The sequence below is a fragment of the Scyliorhinus torazame genome, chromosome 24 (genome assembly GCF_047496885.1).
Source record: "Scyliorhinus torazame isolate Kashiwa2021f chromosome 24, sScyTor2.1, whole genome shotgun sequence".
Taxonomy (NCBI): Eukaryota; Metazoa; Chordata; class Chondrichthyes; order Carcharhiniformes; family Scyliorhinidae; genus Scyliorhinus; species Scyliorhinus torazame.
This window is the reverse complement of record NC_092730.1, coordinates 28,287,663-28,297,717: the sequence shown is the minus strand read 5'-3', so window position 1 is coordinate 28,297,717 and position 10,055 is coordinate 28,287,663. Positions and strand designations below refer to the sequence as shown.

The 10,055-nt window shown below is 45.4% G+C and overlaps 2 non-coding genes across 2 annotated transcripts; both read left to right on the top strand.

Moving 5' to 3' along the window:
* The first annotated feature begins 9,094 nt into the window (after positions 1–9,094).
* Positions 9,095–9,166, top strand: trnag-ucc (transfer RNA glycine (anticodon UCC)). The gene has a single exon. It is a non-coding gene; the product is annotated as a tRNA-Gly (tRNA).
* A 435-nt stretch (positions 9,167–9,601) lies between these two features.
* On the top strand, positions 9,602–9,673 carry trnaw-cca (transfer RNA tryptophan (anticodon CCA)). Its single transcript has one exon. It is a non-coding gene; the product is annotated as a tRNA-Trp (tRNA).
* The last annotated feature ends 382 nt before the right edge of the window (positions 9,674–10,055 follow it).

Genomic DNA, 10,055 nt, shown 5'->3' with positions numbered 1-10,055 from the left:
TTGATGCAGGGAGGGCAGTGGATGATGTCTATATGCACTTCAGTAAGGCATTTGACAAGGTCCCTCATGGCAGACTGGTACAAAAGGTGAAGTCACACGGGATCAGGGATGAGCTGGCAAGATGGATACAGACCTGGCTAAGTCATAGAAGGCAGAGAGTAGCAATGGAAGGGTGCGTTTCTGACTGGAGGGCTGTGACTAGTGGTGTTCCGCAGGGATCAATGCTGGGACCTTTGCTATTCGTAGTATATATAAATGATTTGGAGGAAAATGTAACTGGTCTGATTAGTAAGTTTGCAGACGACACAAAGGTTGGTGGAATTGCGGATAGCGATGAGGACTGTCAGAGGATACAGCAGGATTTAGATTGTTTGGAGACTTTGGTGGAGAGATGGCAGATGGAGTTTAATCCGGACAAATGTGAGGTAATGCATTTTGGAAGGTCTAATGCAGGTAGGGAATATACAGTGAATGGTAGAACCCTCAAGAGTATTGACAGTCAGAGCGATCTAGGTGTACAGGTCGACAGGTCACTGAAAGGGGCAACACAGGTGGAGAGGATAGTCAAGAAGGCATACGGCATGCTTGCCTTCATTGGCCGGGGCATTGAGTATAAGAATTGGCAAGTCATGTTCTCCCAGTGAGCCAGTGAAGACAGAGCCAGGAGTGAGACACAGCTAAGAGTGAGTTTGGGAATTTGAATCTAGGTGGGAATTGAATTAAATCAGAAAGGCAGCTCCTTTTAAATTTCAGGAGTTTAAATTAATTTAAATTAAGCTAGTATTGTGCAGTGTGGGTTAACAAGGGCTGCCCCACCCACTCACATAACTGGTTGGCAGTTAAGTGTCAGTCACTTAAATCTACCTTGATCTAAAAGCAGGTGGGGGAGGGGAGTCAATTCAGGACAGTTTAAAAAGAGCAACTTGTAAACTCACTACCAGTGAGTTCTCCCAGTGAGCCAGAGAAGACAGAGCCAGGAGTGAGACACAGCTAAGAGTGAGTTTGGGAATTTGAATCTAGGTGGGAATTCGAAGCAGGGTGGAGAGGAAGTGCTTTTTATTCCTGGTAAGTGACTGGTAAGTACTGTTTCTGTTTTTCTATTTCTTTTCAATGATATATTTATTTATTTTTTCTTTGTTGTTTTTTTTGTTGAAATTGTAGTTGTTGAAGTTAACCGAAGGTTTAAGACATGGTAGGAGATCTCAGACCCGTGTCATGCTCCTCGTGTGCGATGTGGGAGCTCAGGGACACGTCCACTGTCCCTGGCTCCTTCACGTGCAAGAAGTGTGTCCAGTTGCAGCTCCTGTTAGACTGCTTGACGGCTCTGGAGCTGCGGATGGACTCACTTTGGAGCATCCGCGATGCTGAGGACGTTGTGGATAGCACGTTTAGCGAGTTGGTCACACCGCAGGTGAAAGGTACTGAGGGAGATAGTGAATGGGTGACCAAAAGACAGAGCAAGAGTAGGAAGGCAGTGCAGGTATCCTCTGCGGTCATCTCCCTGCAAAACAGATATACCGCTTTGGATACTGTTGAAAGGGCTCACCAGGGGAAGGCAGCAGCAGCCAGGTTCATGGCACCGTAGCTGGCTCTGCTGCGCAGCTGGGCAGGAAGAAGAATGGCATGGCTATAGTGATAGTGTACTCAATTGTAAGGGGAATAGACAGGCCGTTCTGCGGACGCAATCGAGACTCCAGGATGGTATGTTGCCTCCCTGGTGCAAGGGTCAAGGATGTCTCGGAGCGGCTGCAGGATATTCTGGGGGTTGGGGGGGGGTGGGGAGGGGGGGGAGGGTGAACAGCCAGCTGTCGTGGTGCACATAGGCACCAACGATATAGGTAAGAAACGGGACGAGGTCCTACAAGCTGAATTTAGGGAGCTAGGAGTTAAACTAAAAAGTAGGACCTCAAAGGTAGTAATCACAGGATTGCTACCAGTGCCACGAGCTAGTCAGAGTAGGAATGTCAGGATAGAGAGAATGAATGCGTGGCTCGAGAGATGGTGCAAGAGGGAATGATTCAAATTCCTGGGACATTGGAACCGGTTCTGGGGGAGGTGGGACCAGTACAAACCGGACGGTCTGCACCTGGGCAGGACTGGAACCGATGTCCTGGGGGGGGGGGTGTTTGCTGGAGCTGTTGGAGAGAGTTTAAACTAATGTGGCAGGGGGATGGGAACCGATGCAGGAAGTTGGAAGGTAGTAAAACAGGGACAGAAATAAAAGGCAGTAAGGGGGAAAGTGTAAGGCAGAGAAGCCATAGTCAAATATCAAAAAGGGCGACAGTACAAGGTACAGTGACTGAGGGGCGCTCAGTGAATAGGACCAGGAATACTAAAATAAATAAAACGGGAAGTGAAATCATTAATGGTAAGCGACGCGGCAGGTTGTTACATGAAGATATGGGTTCAACGACAAGGAAAATTAGGAGAAAGGTTAAGAGGAAATATAACTTAGGAGAGGTTACTGATCGAGGTGTTAAGATTCAGAACAGAGGTAAAAAAGCTAACATAAGTGTACTTTACCTGAATGCTCGTAATATTCGGAATAAGGTAAATTAGTTGATAGTGCAAATCATCGTGAATGACTATGATTTAGTGGCCATTACTGAAACATGGTTAAAGGATGGTCATGACTGGGAGTTAAATATCCGAGGGTATCAAACTTTTCGGAAGGACAGAGTGGATGGTAAGGGAGGTGGTGTAGCTCTGTTATTTAAGGATGTCATCCGGGCAACAGTAAGGGATGACATCGGTGCTATGGAGGATAAGGTTGAATCCATTTGGGTGGAAATCAGGAATAGTAAGGCGAAAACGTCACTGATAGGAGTAATCTATCGGCCACCAAATAGTAACATTATGGTGGGGCAGGCAATAAACAAAGAAATAACAGATGCATGTAGAAATGGTACAGCGGCTATCATGGGGGATTTTAATCTACATGTTGATTGGTTTAACCAGGTCGGTCAAGGCAGCCTTGAGGAGGAGTTTATAGAATGTATCCGTGATAGTTTCCTAGAACAGTATGTATTGGAATGTACGAGGGAACAAGCGGTCCTAGATCTGGTCCTATGTAATGAGACAGGATTGATTCAGGATCTCATAGTTAGGGATCCTCTCGGAAGGAGCGATCACAATATGGTTGAATTTAAAATACAGATGGAGGGTGAGAAGGTAAAATCAAGCACTAGTGTTTTGTGCTTAAACAAAGGAGATTACAATAGGATGAGAGAAGAACTAGCTAAGGTAGACTGGGAGCAAAGACTTTAGAGTGAAACAGTTGAGGAACAGCGGAGAACCTTCCAAGTGATTTTTCACAGTGCTCAGCAAAGGTTTATACCAACAAAAAGTACGGTAAAAAGAGGGAACATCGATGGTGGATATCTAAGGAAATAAGGGAAAGTATCAAATTGAAGGAAAAAACATACAAAGTAGCAAAGATCAGTGGGAGACTAGAGGACTGGGAAATCTTTAGGGGGCAACAGAAAGCTACTAAAAAAGCTATAAAGAAGAGTAAGATAGATTATGAGAGTAAACTTGCTCAGAATATAAAAACAGATAGTAAAAGTTTCCACAAATACATAAAACAAAAAAAGAGTGGCTATGGTAAATATTGGTCCTTAAGAGGAAGAGAAGGGATATTTAATAATGGGAGATGAGGAAATGGCTGAGGAACTGAACAGGTTTTTTGGGTTGGTCTTCACAGTGGAAGACACAAATAACAGGCCAGTGATTGATGGAAATTAGGCTATGACAGGTGAGGACCTTGAGTGGATTGTTATCACCAAGGAGGTAGTGATGGGTAAGCTAATGGGGCTAAAGGTAGACAAGTCTCCTGGACCTGATGGAATGCATCCCAGAGTGCTAAAAGAGATGGCTAGGGAAATTACAAATGCACTAGTGATAATTTACCAAAATTCACTAGACTCTGGGATGGCCCCGGCGGATTGGAAATTAGCAAACGTGACACCACTGTTTAAAAAGGAGGTAGGCAGAAAGCGGGTAATTATAGGCCAGTGAGCTTAACTTCGGTAGTAGGGAAGATGCTGGAATCTATCATCAAGGAAGAAATAGCGAGGCATCTGGATGGAAATTGTCCCATTGGGCAGACACAGCATGGGTTCATAAAGGGCAGGTCGTGCCTAACTAATTTCGTGGAATTTTTTGAGGACATTAACAGTGCGGTAGATAACGGGGAGCCAATGGATGTGGTATATCTGGATTTCCAGAAAGCCTTTGACAAGGTGCCACACAAAAGGTTGTTGCATCAGATAAAGATGCATGGCATGAAGGGGAAAGTAGTAGCATGGATAGAGGATTGGTTAATTAATAGAAAGCAAAGAGTGGGGATGAATGGGTGTTTCTCTGGTTGGCAATCGGTAGCTAGTGGTGTCCCTCAAGGATTAGTGTTGGGCCCACAACTGTTCACAATTTACATAGATGATTTGGAGTTGGGGACCAAGGGCAATGTGTCCAAGTTTGCAGACGACGCTGAGATAAGTGGTAAAGCAAAAGGTGCAGAGGATACTGGAAGTCTGCAGAGGGATTTGGATAGGCTAAGTGAATGGGCTAGGGTCTGGCAGATGGAATACAATGTTGACAAATGTGAGGTTATCCATTTTGGTAGGAATAACAGCAAAAGGGATTATTATTTAAATGATAAAATATTAAAACATGCTGCTGTGCAGAGAGACCTGGGTGTGCTAGAGCATGAGTCGCAAAAAGTTGGTTTACAGGTGCAACAGATGATTAAGAAGGCAAATGGAATTTTGTCCTTCATTGCTAGAGGCATGGAGTTTAAGACTAGAGAGGTTCTGCTGTAATTGTATAAGGTGTTAGAGAGGCCACACCTGGAGTATTGTGTTCAGTTTTGGTCTCCTTACTTGAGAAAGAACGTACTGGCACTGGAGGGTGTGCAGAGGAGATTCACTAGGTTAATCCCAGAGCTGAAGGGGTTGGATTACGAGGAGAGGTTGAGTAGACTGGGGCTGTACTCGTTGGAATTTATAAGGCTGAGGGGGGGATCTTATAGAAACATATAAGATTATGAAGGGCATAGATAGGATAGATGCGGGCAGGTTGTTTCCACTGGCGGGTGAAAGCAGAATTAGGGGCATAGCCTCAAAATAAGGGGAAGTAGATTTAGGACTGAGTTTAGGAGGAACTTCTTCACCCAAAGGGTTGTGAATCTATGGAATTCCTTGCCCAGTGAAGCAGTAGAGGCTCCTTCATTCAATGTTTTTAAGATAAAGACAGATAGTTTTTTGAAGAATAAAGGGATTAAGGGCTATGGTGTTCGGGCCGGAAAGTGGAGCTGAGTCCACAAAAGATCAGCCATGATCTCATTGAATAGTGGAGCAGGCTCGAGGGGCCAGATGGCCTACTCCTGCTCCTAGTTCTTATGTTCTTATGTTCTGATGTTGCAGCTGTATAGGACCTTAGTTAGGCCACACTTGGAGTATAGTGTTCAATTCTGGTCGCCACACTACCAGAAGGATGTGGAGGCTTTAGAGAGGGTGCAGAAGAAATTTCCCAGGATGTTGCCTGGTATGGAGGGCATTAGCTATGAGGAGCGGTTGAATAAATTCGGTTTGTTCTCACTGGAACGACGGAGGTTGAGGGGTGACCTGGTAGAGGTCTACAAAATTATGAGGGGCATAGACAGAGTGGATAGTCAGCGGCTTTTTCCCAGGGTAGAGGGGTCAATTACTGGGGGGGGGGGGGATAGGTTTAATGTGTGAGGGGCAAGGTTTACAGGAGATGCACAAGGCAAGTTTTTTACACAGAGGGTGTCTGGAACCCGCTGTCGGATGAGGTGGTGGAAGCAGGGACGATAGTGACATTTAAGGGCATCTTGACAAGTACATGAATAGCATGGGAATATATGGATACGGACCTAGGAAGACTAGAAGATTTTAGTTCAGACGGGCAGCATGGTCGGCACAGGCTTGGAGGGCCGAAGGGCCTGTTCTTCTGCTGTACTTTTCTTTGTCTTTGTTCTTTGTTGTAAAATCTCCCCTCTTTCCTCTTGTGTAACTGTGTTATCTGCATCTTCACTCTGTTATTGAAAGGTCTTCCCTGATGTTAATTAAACTGCTTTCCGATATTTAAGTATATTCCCTCCCGCTGAACTGTGATTTCTACTGTGGAACCGAGATCTCTACTGTGTAACTGCTCTCTGCTGTGGAATATGATCTCTGCTGTGAACTGTGCCTCTGCTGGGAAACGGCGACCTCTCCTGTGAAACTGTGCTCTCTGCTGTGAAACTGTGCTCTCTGCTGTGGGACTGTGTTCTCTGCTGTGGGACTGTGTTCTCTGCTGTGGGACTGTGTTCTCTGCTGTGGGACTGTGTTCTCTGCTGTGAAACTGTGTGCTCTGCTGGGAAACTGCCATCTCTCCTGTGGAAATGTACTCTCTGCTGTGGGACTGTGTTCTCTGCTGTGAAACTGTGCTCTCTGCTGTGGAAACGTGGACCAGATGTGATGCAGCTGAGGATGCTGAGTGATGTAACGTGGACATTGTGAAGTTACTGGCCAGAAATTTCCGAATTCTATTTTTGTTTTTAATGGACAGCTACAATCCACGTGTTTATTCTAGGACACAACAATGAATAAAAATGAATCAGTGCTGAGCAGATTCTAACATCCCACACCTCCAGTCTGTTCTTTTTGAGAACCCCGTCCTCGATGGAAGCTTTTGCTCTCCGAATCAGACCACCGCCTCCTGGGAATACAGCAGCGATACCTCCAAGATCTGATCTGTAACAGAATCACAGAATAATACAGTGTCCCCTTGTGACTCAGGGCAACAGGTGCTCCCTATCCGCCCTGTCTATACCTATCATAATCTTGTACACCTCGATGAGATCACCCCTCAGTCATCTCTGTTCCTGCGAGAGAGAGAAAACAAGAAAACATATCTTAAATGTTCCATCCCAAGCACCATCCTGCTGAATCGCCTCTGCACCCCATCCAGTGCAGTCACATATTTCCTATAATGTGGTGACCAGAATTGCACACGGTATTCCAGCTGTGGCCTCACCAACATTCTATACAACTCCACCATGACCTCTCTGCTTTTGTAATCCATGCCCCGATTGATAAAGACAAGTATCTCAAATGCCTTTTCCACCACCCTATTAACCTGCCCTTCTGCCTTCAGAGATCTCTGGACAAACACTCCAAGGTCCGTTTGTTCCTCAGGACTTCCCAGTGTCAGGTCATTCACATTAATCCTATAATAATATAATATTCTTTATTGTCATAAATAGGCTTAATTTAATAGTGCAATGAGGTTCCTGCGAAAATCCCCTTCCAAATGGATCACATCTAATGTTTCAGCGTTAAATTCCACCAGCCACTTTTCTGCCCATTTGACCATCCCGTCTGTATCTTCCTGTAACTCAAGACACTTGACCTCGCGGTAAGCTTGATACTCAGTGAAAGGATTTAACCTTCCTCTCGGAATCTGATCACCACCTCAATCCCAACATGCAGCTTGGGTGGGCAGACAAGACAACGTCCTTCCCGCAGCTTCCCATCACAGACTGGATAATATCCCAAACTCGTATCCTGCTATTGTCACATTGCTCCACCACCTTGTTCTCTTCACAAAACGCCAGGAATCTGAGAACAATTCTTCAGACCTTTGATTCTCTCTTCAAACAACATCTTGTCCCTGATTAAGTCCATCTTGAGAAGAGGTATTCTGAGTTTCTCTGCAGGCAAACGGTTCCTGTTGATGGACCAAAAGAGGCCTCAAGCCTGAAAGAAAGCGTCTCTCACAGCCCTGTGAGCATGTCTCCATTAGACGGTGCAGTCAACACCTGCAGAGTAGATAACAATGGAGAGAAGTGTGAGCAATTTCAGCGTCACAATTCTCTGGACATAGAGCATTCAAAATATAATATTATTGAAAATACTGAACTGATCCTCTGGGAGCAGAACTCAAGTCAAAGGGGAAAATCCAGTGGATTTCTAGTGGAAAGATTTAACAACTGGATGATGGCAGCTGAAATCAGTCCTTGCGTTACAATCTCTGTAGATATTCTACTGAATTTAAACCTGCAAAAGGCATATTTTCCGACTAGAAATCCAACACATTTCCCCCTGTTCTCAATCGCACAGGTGGTCAAACGGAATAAGGCTGGGCTGGGATTTGAGTCCAGAGTTTTCTTTAGGGAACAGACACTTTACCGGACGAAGCTACAGAGTCTGAGGATGTTCAGCTAATCACAAGGGAATGCTGGAAATACTGTACGGATCTGTAGTATCTGTGAGAAGAGAAATAGTTAACATTTCACAACCTGACCTTTCATTGGAACGACCTGTTTCTCTCTCCACAGAAGCTACCGGATCAGCTGAATATTTCCAGCATTTTCTGTCTTTGTTTCAGATTTGCAGCATCCGCAGTATTTTGCTTTTGGGTCAAAGGACAATGAGTTGCCTTTCCTGCTCTGAGGGTTATTGCAGGTCTCTCTGGCTGCGATTGTCGCTGATTCCGCCAAACATTTACAATCTATCATTAATTGACCGTGAGAATGGGCGGTGAGGGGATTCTGGAACCTCTCCAAGTCCATATGGTGTATGTACACACACAGTGCTGTTAGGGAGGGGTTCCAGGTTTGGATGGTGCCTCGCGGAGGAAAAGTCAATTTCAGGAGTGGGATTCGAGCCCTGACCTCCAGAGGAGACTGCGACCTGCGCTCGGCCATCCTGACGTAGTCGAAAGGTTAGGCGCGTTTGTGCCGAAATCGGCTCTTTCCGAGGGTCGGTGCCGACTCGATGGGCCGAATGGCCTCCTTCTGCACTGGTGGCATTCTACGATTACTGAAATAGGGTGAAAATGGCAGCATCAGGACACAAGGACAAGTTAAGGTCTCAGGCTAGAGTAAGTGTCCTGTGTAATGACACATAGAATGTACATTTATTGTGGACTGGTGCCATCTCCTGGCTGAACGGGAGCCGTGCGACACGGACACTTTCATTCAGGAGCATTTTAAATTGGAGTGAAATAACTTCCGCAAAGTAAGGATTTGTTACGAAACAGTTAATCAAACTGATCTAAAGAACCAAAAGGACACGTCTCCAGTCAGTGAGCGATGGTGGTATAGTGGTGAGCGTAGCTGCCTTCCAAGCAGTTGACCCGGGTTCGATTCACGGCCACCGCAATAATAAATTGGATACTTTTGCGCCTCTTCGTGAGTTTCAAACTGAGGAAGAGAAAGTTTCTCACTCAGAATTTAGTGGCAAGTACAGCGAGGAGTGAAATAAGGAACTTTCTCATCATTTTTCATGTGGTTTCAATATGGACAGTGTTCGACTATTCACTGCCCAAGCCCTCCGAGAAAAGCTAAAAATCACAGCATTTTCACTTCAGCCTCATGAAGTGGACCAAACAGAGACACAACAGACACGTTCCAGACCAGGATGGGATTTGAAGCCACGTGTACAGAGCACAATGGATTATTGTGCATCACCTTAACCACGTGGTTACTTCATGGCATTTTAATATCCCTCAATCTAACTTCTTTGAGTTTCTTTCGCACGGTTGGGTATAAATAAAACATAAATCTATGAGCAGGAACGCACAATGTTCAGCACTTGGGCTTGTGGCGCAACGGTAGCGCGTCTGACTCCAGATCAGAAGGTTGCGTGTTCAAATCACGTCAGGCTCAGGAAGTTTTTCTGCCGCTGGTTCCAGGAATTTCTCTCTGTGGGAATGTTCCCGAAATTACTTCGTTCAAAGCCACAATGCTGGTAAATTTTTCCGCATATTTCAGATTTACCCGCTCAGTTTATATTATTGAGCAGTTTCATCAAACACTAGGACACTCGGGTAGCTCAGTCGGTAGAGCATGGGACCATACACCCCAGGATCGAGGGTTCGAGCCGCACATTGGCCGCTTCCATGTTAGTATCTGAGAATATTGAACCAATTGTGCGACCGTGCTGCCCAACCAGTTTGTTCAATCTCACTGCTCGTCGGTGAGACCGGAACTACTGGGCAGTTAAAAACAAGGATGTCGCTCTTTTTCGGACGGAGATGAGGAAATTTCT